The 10,947-nt window shown below is 56.8% G+C and overlaps 1 protein-coding gene across 3 annotated transcripts in view; it reads right to left on the reverse strand.

The window, feature by feature from the left end:
• Positions 1–5,620, reverse strand: part of BCL9L (BCL9 like) — a 39,015-nt gene extending 33,395 nt beyond the window's left edge. For all 3 annotated transcript variants that reach the window (XM_033172620.1, XM_033172619.1, XM_033172617.1), the window contains exon 1: positions 5,395–5,620. The gene's annotated coding sequence lies outside the window, so the exon portion shown is untranslated. The remainder of the gene's footprint in view (positions 1–5,394) is intronic.
• Positions 5,621–10,947: the final 5,327 nt, after the last annotated feature.

The following is a 10,947-nucleotide window of genomic DNA, read 5'->3' on the forward strand; positions in this document are numbered from 1 at the left end:
TAGAGCATCACATCCCTGCTCCATACTCCTTTAATCCAACATTGAATCACTGAGTTGCAAAGTTGGAAGGGACCCCATGGATCATCCAGTCCAACCCCCTGCAATGCAAGAATATGTGACTGTCCCATAAGGGGATCAAACCTGCAACCTTGGTGTTATCAGCGCCCACTCTAACCAACTGAGCTACTGGCAGGGGTCTCAGATCGCTGGCTGACATCTAGAAAGCTGCCCTCCCATGACGGACACCCAACCACTCACCAGTCTACATCACTTCTGTGGCCAGGATACTATCCATAAAACCAGCACAGCCTTGCTACTCATTAGAAGCGATTCTTGAGAACGGGGAGCGGCTGGGCTACATTAACCCCCACCCTGGTCTCTCCCCTTTCAGCTGGGACCCCCTCATAAAAACAAGAGACAGCCGTTACTGGCATTTCCTCCCTTCAGAAAAGGCTGTAAAAATTTCTAAGTGAAGCCAAAGATTTGGGGGGGGGGGAGAGGAGGAGGCTCAGCTCATTAGCAGCTGCATGGGGAGCCCCTGGAGCAGGGCAGGAGTAGGGTGGGGGGAGGAGGGAGGGATGCAGCCTTCTCCTCCTCCTCCTCCTAATGCAAAACAGCTCAGTCCTGGGAGAGAAAATAAGAACCAGGCATAAAGCAGGAGGAGGAAGAAGAGGAGGGGGGGTAGTCCTTGGCTTCTCATCAAGCCCCCCCTCCCATTCCAGGAGCCCCCCTCCCTCCCTGGCCCTGTCGCAGACACATTGGCCAGCCTGAGATGAGCTGGCACCCGGCAGAGGAAATTCCAGCTCTGTTGCTTCTGGCAGCCAAGCTGGGCTTTGGCCACAGCCGCTTGGAAAGCCTCGACTCAGCACTTTTCTTGCCATGCAAAGTGCCGATTTCAAGCTGCACATCCCCCCCCCCTCACCAAGAAACACATACTCTTCACCGCTCCCACCCCCAGCAGAGACCTCCACAAGCAACGCTGATTTGCTGGGCATTACACCAGGCCCCAGAGACTTTAGGTGGCAGCTCCTGTTTGGGCTGGTGGGAGCTCGGCTTGCCTGCCTGGCCCAGTGGATTCCTTTGCCAGGGAGGAGTTCAAACCAGGCCACAGTGAAGTAGGCAGGCAGGACACAAGCTGCTTTCAGCCCGTAGACCCACTGCTGCTGGCCACTGGTGAAGCTGTGGCAGTTCCAGCCTGGCTCAACTTGTCTTGCTCAACACCCAACAGCAACACCCCGAGGCCAAAGCCCAGCTGGCGAACAGTTCTTTCCTCCTCCTCTTCCTCCTGGTTGTCTCAATAGGAGGCAGCCTGCTCTGGGGTGAGGCCCAGACACATTTGTGGGGGGGGGGGGAGCACTATCACAGGCTCGATTACAAGATGCCTGCAGAAATTTGGAATCCAGGATGCAGCAGAGGTAGCCATGGGATCCCATCAGTCCCCATACTCAATGGCTAGGAGGGCACATATATCCTGTCTCAAGGGCTCAGTGGTACAGCATCTTAGTTTGTCCCATCCTAAAACCCTGGGGAACCCATTGCCAGCCACTACTGAACTGGATGAGCCAACGGGTCTGATTTAGAACAAGTCAGCTCTTTACATCCCTTCCTTCTCCACAAAGAGTTTTTATCCAGCCCTTTGGGCAAAGAGTATCCTGCTGGGACTACTGAGGATATCACCCTAGTATCATTCAACAGCTGAACCACCCCAGCAGAGTAAGGAACCCCTTTGCAGCCATTCCCAGGATCAATCCCTACCTGCTCCCCTCTTGAAGAACAACACAAGAGCAAACCTACCAATAGGGGTGGGGAGAAAGGAAAGAGGTGCACTAAAATTCTCCAGGAGACAGCAGAGACAGAAACTCAGGAATCCATGAAGTGTCAAGGCAGTAGGTCAGGGCAATTCTGAGCTGAAAGCAATGGAAACTGCTGCCTTCATTAGCTACTGCTGAAATCCAAAAACGCCAGCCAGGTTTCTAGCCCTCTAAGTCCCACTTAGGCTGCCTGCTTGGGCCTAAAGCAGAAGATCAAGAAGATTATCAGAAAAGGACAAAAAGTTTCAGCCTTTCACCACCCTGCTCTTGGCCAGTTTCTGAGTTTTAACCAATATATACTGCAGTGACAAGTGTGTCATGCCTAGCAGTTGGAGCAAGCTCACACACTTTTCCCACTCAACAGTTCACAGCTTCATTGCTTTGGCCTCAGCACCCCATCCCCAAAGCCAAATGCTTCACACCACAGAGGAATGTGCGAGGCGGAGGCTGCAGTCTACAACTAGAAGCAGAAAACAAGACCAGGAGAATCTCAGGAGTTCAGTGGCAGAGGGACTTGGTCCAGCTCAAGACAGGAGGGGGCACAATGGAAAGACACTCAGAGCCTAAGCATGCAGCCGCTTCCAAGGAGAGGCAACCCCAATACCAGGAGACCCAGAGTGTCCGCTACAAACAGTGCCAAAGGCAGGGCATCCATCAAGAAAGAGAACATGCAAAGGAATTGAGAGGGGGGGAGGGATGCTGTCCCCAGTCATTCAGCAAACAGAGCCTGTGGCTCAGCAAACAGTGCACATGGCCACCCACAAAGCCTTACAGCTCAGTCCTGGATATGCTCCCTGCTAGGGCACCTTTAGAGTCCTGAAGATGGAACAGGCAGCACCCTCCTTAGTGCCAGGTGAGAGATCATTAGCATGAGTGATCCAGAGAATAGGAATAGCCCTATGAGTGCAGCTGACTGGAAAGCACCAGCTGTAGCATGGACAGGTCTCTTTCACCACCAACAGCCACAGTGCCCATTTGGCTAAATGGAATTTTGCTTCCCCCCCCCCCGCCCCCCAGCAACATCTACCAAAATAAAGAATCTGATTTTTGGCACACATAATGAGGTAGGCTAACCCAGCCCATCCAACCAAGGCTTTTTGGTTGCTCAAAGAGTGGGGCCACACAATCTGAGAGATGCACCCCAGGTCAGGACTCCACAGTGTCACATGCAATTGCTAGATGCATCTCTCAGGTGCATGTCTCTCTATCGCTGGCACTCCTGAACCTATGACCAGATGGCAAGCTGGTGCCAATAAGCAGCCTTGTCTGCAGAGACCACCTCCCTGGTGGCAGAAGCAGCACCTTGACAATACAGGGGGTGGGGGAAGGGCAGAGAAACAGGCCAAAGATCTGGGTGGAGGGAAGCCAGATGATTCCCAGGAAGTTGAAAGTTTTGTGCTGCTGCTAGCAGCCTGCAAGTGCCTGCCGGACCCCAGGGCTGCATTCATCCTGTGCAGGCAAAGTGGGGGGGGGGGACACAAGAAGACTCCCAGAACTTTGTGGAGCTTACTCTGGACCACCCTGCCCAAATCTGCCGGAAGGGAATCATGCCCCAGTGTAAGCAGATGTGAAAGCACAAATCAGCCCAGTTGCCCAAAGCAGACTTGCCAGTCACCTCTAGGTTGGTCACCTGCAGAAAGCAGTAAGAGGCTTCCCTTCAGGTAGCCTGGCAGGGGAGACCGATAACCTCTCTGCGTCTTCTTGTCCCATACAACTAGCCCAGGTGTATAAAGGCAGTAGCGTAGGAAGGGAAGGGTGTAGGGGGCGGGGCGCCCTGGTTTCCAGGGGAAGGGGGTCACACTCGGCGGCCCCTCCCCAAACCGAGCCCCGTTGCACAGCACCCATCCGTACTGCTTTACGGGCGGACGGGGCAGCCCCATGAGCCACCGCTCGCTCGGCGGCTCGCCTGGTCGCAGCAGCGCCGGCCCGAATGAACTGTGCATGCCCGGAAATCCAGGCATGCCCAGTCCATCCGAGCCGGCGCTGCTGCGACCAGGTGAGCCGCCGAGCGAGTAGTGGTTTGTGGGACTGCCCCAATCTGTGCTGCTTTATGGACGGGGCAGCCCCACGACCCACTGCTCGCTTGGCGGCTCGCCTGGTCGCAGCAGCACCGACGCGGATGGACTGGGCATGCGCAGCATTTCCGCACATGCGCAGTCCGTCCGACGTCATGACGTCCCCACCCCCAGGGGGGTGCCTCCGCACTGCCACCCCAGGCAGCCAAAAGGCTTCCTCCGCCGCTGTATAAAGGCAAGAACTCTGTGGCATTGCAAGTCAGGCTGCCAAGACGTTTTGGCAGCCTGGGACCGCAGTGGCCCCCAGGCCCAGCCTAGCAACCCAAGAGCTGGCCTGTTTCATGACTCGGAGTCAGCCTCCTCCATGCAGCAGCTACCTTCAACTGGGCCAATTCCTGAAACCACCTTGCTCAGGGCCAGAGACCATGCCCCTAACAGGTCACCTGCCCCAACTGCCAGGGAAGATGTTAAAACATTTCAAAGCCATCCCTCAGTTCCAGACTTGTGAGGGTTATGGGAGCACACCGATACACAGCTTGTTCTCACAGGCAGAAGATCACAATCCAAACCCGCCCTCTCCTACAGCCAGGAAATAAGTGCCAGACGCCTCTCCAGGCAGAGGTCAAAGAGGGCTCCTGGATGGAGACATCACCACCGCTCTGTTCAAGTCACTCTTCTTAGGGTCTCACACACACACACACACAACCACGTGGCTTGTTCCAGGCCCAACATGGCAGTGGCACACCAAGGAAGCTCACAAACAGACCTTGCCCAGGGCTGGTTCCTCTTGTTGGGAAGGCGAGCAGGAGAGTGATCCTCCGGGCAGAAGATGACAAAACTACATGGGATTTTTGTGGCAGAGGGAACTGTGGTGCAGCACTACTGGACACCACAACCACATGGCTCTTAGCACAGGAGGGCTTTAGTCCCACCTGGAAACACCCACCAGAAGCCAGGAGGATTTTGAGTTCAACATCTGCGGAAGACAGGGCCAGGTTCTGGCACCCAAAGGCTTTCCTGATTTCTTCTCCCCAGCTCCACACGCAACCCCACCAAAAACCTGCCAAGATGCGGCTTCCCCTCCGAGGGTTTCAGCCAATGGCACCATTGCCATCGTTGCCCTAAGGAACGCCAGGTGAGCTGCTCCACAGTGTCCGGCTGCTCGCACCAAAAGGCAGGGGAGCAGGCACGCTGCCCCCGTCCCAGCCACGCCGGGAGCCAAGAAGCCACCACTGCCGCTGCCAGCGGAGCCGCAGCAACAGGAGCTCTGTCCCGTCTTGCCTGCGAGAGGGGACGAGTCACGTACCCAAGGCAGCTCTCCCCGCCAGCAGAGACCCGACGTGCAGGCCTCCCTCCTGCGGGCAGACTGTGCCCAGAGGCCATGCACGAAGGCCTCACCTTGCCCGCCGCCGTCTCGGGGGCAGCACCCGGGCTCGGGCTGCTCGAGGCCCGCGGAGGCAGCCCAGGCGCGGCCCAAGCAAGCAAGCAAGCAGCCTGCTCGGCGCTCGCCTGGCACCGCGGCTCCAAACAATGCCCTGCTCGGCCCAGGGCGCTCCGCCGCGGCTTACCTGCTCAGGAGAGGCCGCCGCGGGGCTCGCCCATGGCCGCCGCAGAAGCACCGCGGTTGCTGCTGCTCGGCAAGGCGGGGGCACAGGCGGGACGCGCGGCGGCGGCCGGTCCTTCCCTTCTCCTCCTCTTCCTCCAGCGCCGCCGGGCCGCCTCTTTCGCTTTCACTTGCCGGGCCGCGCCGCGGAGGCGGCTCCCGCGTAGCCCCTTCGCGCTGCCGCTGCGCCTGGCCCGGCCTCGCCCTGCCCAGAAGACGCCGCCGGTGCCAACGGGCAGCGCCCGCCGCCGCGTCCGCCTGCCTCTGCCCGCCTCCGACTGCTCATTTGGGGGGAAGAGAAGCGCTCGCTCCGCTTCAGACGAGGAGCTACTCCAGGCAGGCGCCGACGCCGCCGTGTCAAAATAAGAGCCGCCTCCTCCTCCTTCTCCTCCTCCTCCTGGTTCCGCTTCGGCGAGGCCTCCCAGCGGCCTGTCGGGGACCAGCACCCGGCTGGCAGCGAGAAGGGCGGGCGAGCAACGAATTCGGCGCCCCCAGGCCGGGCACAACTGCTCAGACAGAGGAGGCGCCGCCACGTGCTCCTGCTTGGAAGGGGGCGCTCCACCTGGGAGCCACCGGCGGCAAGCGAGCAGGCTGGCTTCCTCGACGGACTGGAAGCTGCAGCGCCCTTGGCCGCCACCAAGCACCGCCCGCTCTGGGGAGCGCAGTAGCCCACGGCTGGCTGGAAGGGCCACCGAAGGGGGTTGCTGCCTGTTACCATCCGCCTGCCTTGCGCAACGCCGTCGCAGGCGGTAGGACAAGCCCAGCCCACCCGAGCGGTTCGCGGCCGCTCTCCTCAGTGGTCGGCCCAAAGCGAGCTCGGCCGTCGCAAGGACCGCTTGGGGCTTCCCCCCATCGTCGTCGCAGTTGGTTCGGAGTAATAGATGTCGAATGTCCGAAAATTTTGAGGGCAATGGCTGGGTGTTCGACGGCTCTATTTCATTGACGCGCGTGGGCCCTGGAGAACAGTGAGGACACGTGCGCGCACCCTCGTTAGAAGGTGCCTCCAAGGATCCAGCTTAAGGAAGCGATCAAAGTCTGCACGTGTTGTGAGGCAGGGCGAAGGAAAGCCTTTTCTCACGAGTGGCGGCGTAACATCCTTGAACCAACCACGCCAACTGTGATTACAAGTGTGGTTCCAGAGATGGAACATGCATCGACTGAGGCGGAGGTCGTTTATAAGCCAGGCTTAGCGCGTGGAGATGACTTGGTGGACACATGGGGTGGGCGTTGTGTTGAAAGAGAAAGGCAGCTTTAGAAAGTGACGGAACCCTTTAAATACCCAGAGATCCGACTCCCCGTCGCTGTTTTGTGCCGAAGATAAACAGGGACGGCGGCGCACGTGGCGGGTGGGAGAAGGGAAGCGAGTGACTTAATCGGAGAACTCAGGAGTCCAGGCTGCCTATGGCTGCTTCTTTTCTGCCCGGTCGTGGGAAAGAGACGGGGCGGGACCCCGAGTTCTCCGAGTATTTGCGGGCTCGGCCAGCGCAGGAAATTTTGGCAGGCGCTCTTTAGCCGGGACTCTTATCCTGACAGGGAGCCCCCCTCCTAGGTCGGGCCCGGAGACGTCGGCAAAGCCGCGCCAGTAAAGCGGGCGGCGGGCGCCTGCAGCTGCGCTCTCCCTCCCTCCCTCCCTCCGTGCAAGAGCGGAGCCCGCTGGGGCGGCCGCGGGAGAACCGCAGGAAGAGTCTTCCTGGGACGCCTCCGGGCTCTCGGGATGCCGTGGCGCAGCCTCTGTTGAGGCGCGTCTCGTTCCTTCGCGGCCAGGCCGGGCCCCCGCTCCCTCCAGCGGAGTCGAGCAGCACCCAACGGACTGAAAGGAGACTGAGAGCGCGCCGCCTGGCGCCCAAGGATCGGCTTGCAGCGGCTCCGCCGTCTGTCCCGCACTGCAACCCCCAGGCGGGTAAGGGAGCGGCTTCCCCACCGGCAGCTTCTGGTGCATCCTGTCGGAGCCAGAATACACACCCAGCGGAGCCTGCCTGCTGGCAATGCCAGGTCCCAGCCGGGCAACGGATGAAATAAATAAAGGTGCCTTTGAGCGTGTGCAGAGTGGTTTTCTGACCTCATTGAGCAGCCAGGCCCAGCGCACCTGAAAAGAAAAAGTGGCTTCCATGTGTGATGTGGGCAGAAGGGCATCATGGCAGGTCCTGGCATCTTGTTCTTGCTGGGGTGGGGAGATGATTGGGCACTGAAGCAGAAGGTTTAGACATGGACACTCCATCAAATGTGCTTTGCCCTCATGGCAAGCTTAGGCCTACTGTACTGTTATTTCATATATCTGGGAGTTTTAAGGCTGTTTTTCCTTGCTGTGAGAACCAGGACAATAAAGCATCTTGAAATTTGTGGGGAACTACCCCTCGGATTGAGGCCCCAAAGGCCTTTTTGGAGCTGGAACCCACCTGGGTCCTTTGAAAGCCTACTCACTGCTGCCTCCCTCCATGAGCTTCATTGCAAAGAGGAGCAAGGTGAGGCAAGCCTGCAGTACTGGGAGGTTTCAGATGTTCCGCTGGTGGAGGATGGGAGCCTCTCATTGCCTGTCCAGCCCCATGGGCTCCCCTTGGCCCTTTACCACCCACCCTTCTGCTGCCAGGTCTCTGGGGCCTCTACAACCTCTGCAGAAAGAAGACAAGGAAAGGGTGTCTTTAGGATGCTGGTGATATAGTGAGAATCCTGTTCCCATGGCAACAGGAGGATTCAGTGGAAGAAAAGGGGGATGTAAATCGGATTATCAGGTGGGGGGGATATGGAAGGCCTGACAGGGCTAGAGAACAGCCACCTGCAGCTTCTGCCGCTTCCTCCTCCTTCTCCTTTCAGTCCCTTGTCCCTATTCTGAGTCTCTGTGCCAGCATCTCCAGCCCTGAATGCCAATAGCCTCCCTTTTGCTAGTGGTTTCTTGGCTGCTGCAGAGACTCTGGGTCCAGTACCTCCCTCAAGGCAGGTTGAGGGTCTGCGGGGGGGGGGGAGGAACTGTAGGTAAAAGGCCCTGAGTCAGAGAAACACAAAACTGCTCTTTAGCTCACTTACCAATAGGCTCTTAGAATGTGGGTGGAGATCTCCCCCCTGTAATGTTATGGCTTTCACCTGTGACATGTAGGTGTGTAACAGGAAGGGGGTGCAGAGCAGGTGCCCAGGTGAGAGCACTCTTGAGACCAGACCAGGTGCTCCAGGATGACACATCAGCCTCACAATTGTTTTCTGGAGGGGGGATCGGTTCTGGAACATCTAAAGTGACAGCAGAAGTGAGACTGCCTTTGAGGATGTGCAGAGTGCCCTCACTTCCTCTAGCCCCTACTTGCCTGGACTGGAGCAGAGCCCCCAAGTCAAAAAGGCTTGAGAATGTTGGTTGGACGTGTGGCCTCACAGCCATATTCTATTTCAAAGATAGCTGCTCTGTGCCTGCAGCAAGAGGAGCCAAGCAAAGGCCAAGCCAGGGTCCATCCTATGTCTAATTTGTGGGAAAAGCAAGAGGTACCAGGAGGCAGAGTTCAAGCATCATCACGGCTGGGGTGTGTGTTGTGTGTGTGTAAAAAAAAAAAAGCATGCTGCTGCTCCTTTAAATGTGCCTAAAGTGTTGTCAGTAGATTTGCCGAGGTGGAAGACTTAATCCCCCTGCTCCCTCCAAGACCCTCTCAGCCACTGTGATGGGATAATTAGATGCGAGGGCTCAGTGCAGACGATGCTCCAGTCGCCTAGCAACTAATGGTTCCCATGGAAATGGCAAACCACAGCCTCCGAAGCAGTAAGTGAGCAGAGCAGGGAGAGATGCCTTGACTCTTAGCTCTGATCCTCCGCTCCTCCTGCAGAGGCCTGGAGGTATTACGGGAAGGGGGGGGGAGTGGAGGGGGCGCTTCATAGTGTCCCTCTTTCCAACTGCAGGGAGAGGGAGGGGAGTGGCTGTGGATAGTCATGAGCTCTCCTTCTGCCCCCCCCCCATCTCACACTTCAAGCACCCCGTAGCAACAGCAGAGGGCTCCAGTGCCCCCTTGCACCCAGCTGCCAGTCTTCCTACCTTTTCACTTACAACCTGGTGCAGAAAAAAATGAATTTAATAGAAATGAAGTAGGTGAAGCTTTCCCCAGCACTTTTTCCTGTTCCTGGAAAAGCTTCCCTTGGTGCGTTTTCCCATGTCAGGCTGCTGTTGAAAGTGCAAGAGCAGGGAAGAGGCAACACAAGCAGATGTTGCCCCGTCTACATCTGCATGCAATGCAGTTGCAGCAACACAGGCTGCCATCAACCCCAGGCAATGCTCTGGGTCCTGCTGAAGGAGGATCAGGGCTTTGCAAGGGGGAAGGACAAGCACCTGTTCTGCATACAAGAAGGTCCCTGGTGTCTTCAGGTGGGGCTAGGGAAAAGAATCTCTGCTTTAAATCCTGATGGTGGCTGCAGTTGAGTGTGCTTTCACTGGTGTGCATGCTGCCCCAGGTTTGGCTCTTCCTCCGCTCTGCAGGCCAACACCCCCCCCCATACACACACATAAAGAACAAGTCATTCATAGAAACAGTTTCTCGTGTCCCTCCAAGCCCTTCCAGAGTGGCTCAGCAGGACATTCTCCCAAAGAGGCCACAAAGGTGGTGTTGGGAGGGACAGCACACCTCCCCATACAAGTAGCTCTCCCTCACCTCCCCAAGTTGCTGGAAGGAAAGGTGCTTTTCACCCACAAAACTGAATCAAAAACTGGCCATTAAAATAAGGCTGTAATCCTAAACGTGCTTACTTGAAAGTTAGGCCCCACTACCAAAGTCAAGAAGTCACATGTCAAGGGAAGTCTTCATAGTCAAAGTGAAACACGTGCTTGTACATACTTGCCGTTGTCAAGTATATTTATTGATTTATATACCTCCCTTCCTCCCACAAGAGCCCAGGGCAGCAAACAAGTGATGAAACATCTTTTTTTAAGCAACCAAACAACCAAACAAACAAGTAACACAGATGCAGACTGGGAAAGATCTCAGCTTAGTAGGCACTGAAAAGAAAACAGACAGTGCCTGTCTAATATTCAAGAGGGTGGAATTCCTCAAGGCAGGTGCCACCACACTAAAGGCCCAGTTCCTACCTACTACATTGTGAAAAATAGACCTATGGATAAAATGGTATTTGCAGGAGGCCCCTGCCTGCAGACAGAAGCATACCTAGGCTCCTTTGCACCTTGGCAAGGAGCTGTATTGGCATCTCCGAAGCCAGGAAGGACCATGGATAAGAAACTCAGAAAGTTTGCTTTTTGTCACCTTTAGAGCTCCATCAGTCACTTCCTCCATGGCCATCGAGGTCAGATCTGCTCTGCTCCGCCTCCCCCCTCCCTGCCTCCTCCACTGGTCTGTCTGCCTTCCTGCCTTCCTCCCTCAGCTCATTGTCTTCCCTTCTTCCTCCTTTCTCCCTTCCTTCCTTTTCCCTCCTCCTGCAACTCTCCATCTTTCTTTCCTCTGAGCCCCACTGAACACTCCACTTCTAATAGCAATGCCTGCCGACTGGGGAGAGGGCCCCCACAAGGTTTCTGCAAAGGCCCATGTCAGCCACCAGATTC

This window comes from Lacerta agilis, chromosome 15 (assembly GCF_009819535.1).
Source record: "Lacerta agilis isolate rLacAgi1 chromosome 15, rLacAgi1.pri, whole genome shotgun sequence".
Classification (NCBI taxonomy): Eukaryota; Metazoa; Chordata; class Lepidosauria; order Squamata; family Lacertidae; genus Lacerta; species Lacerta agilis.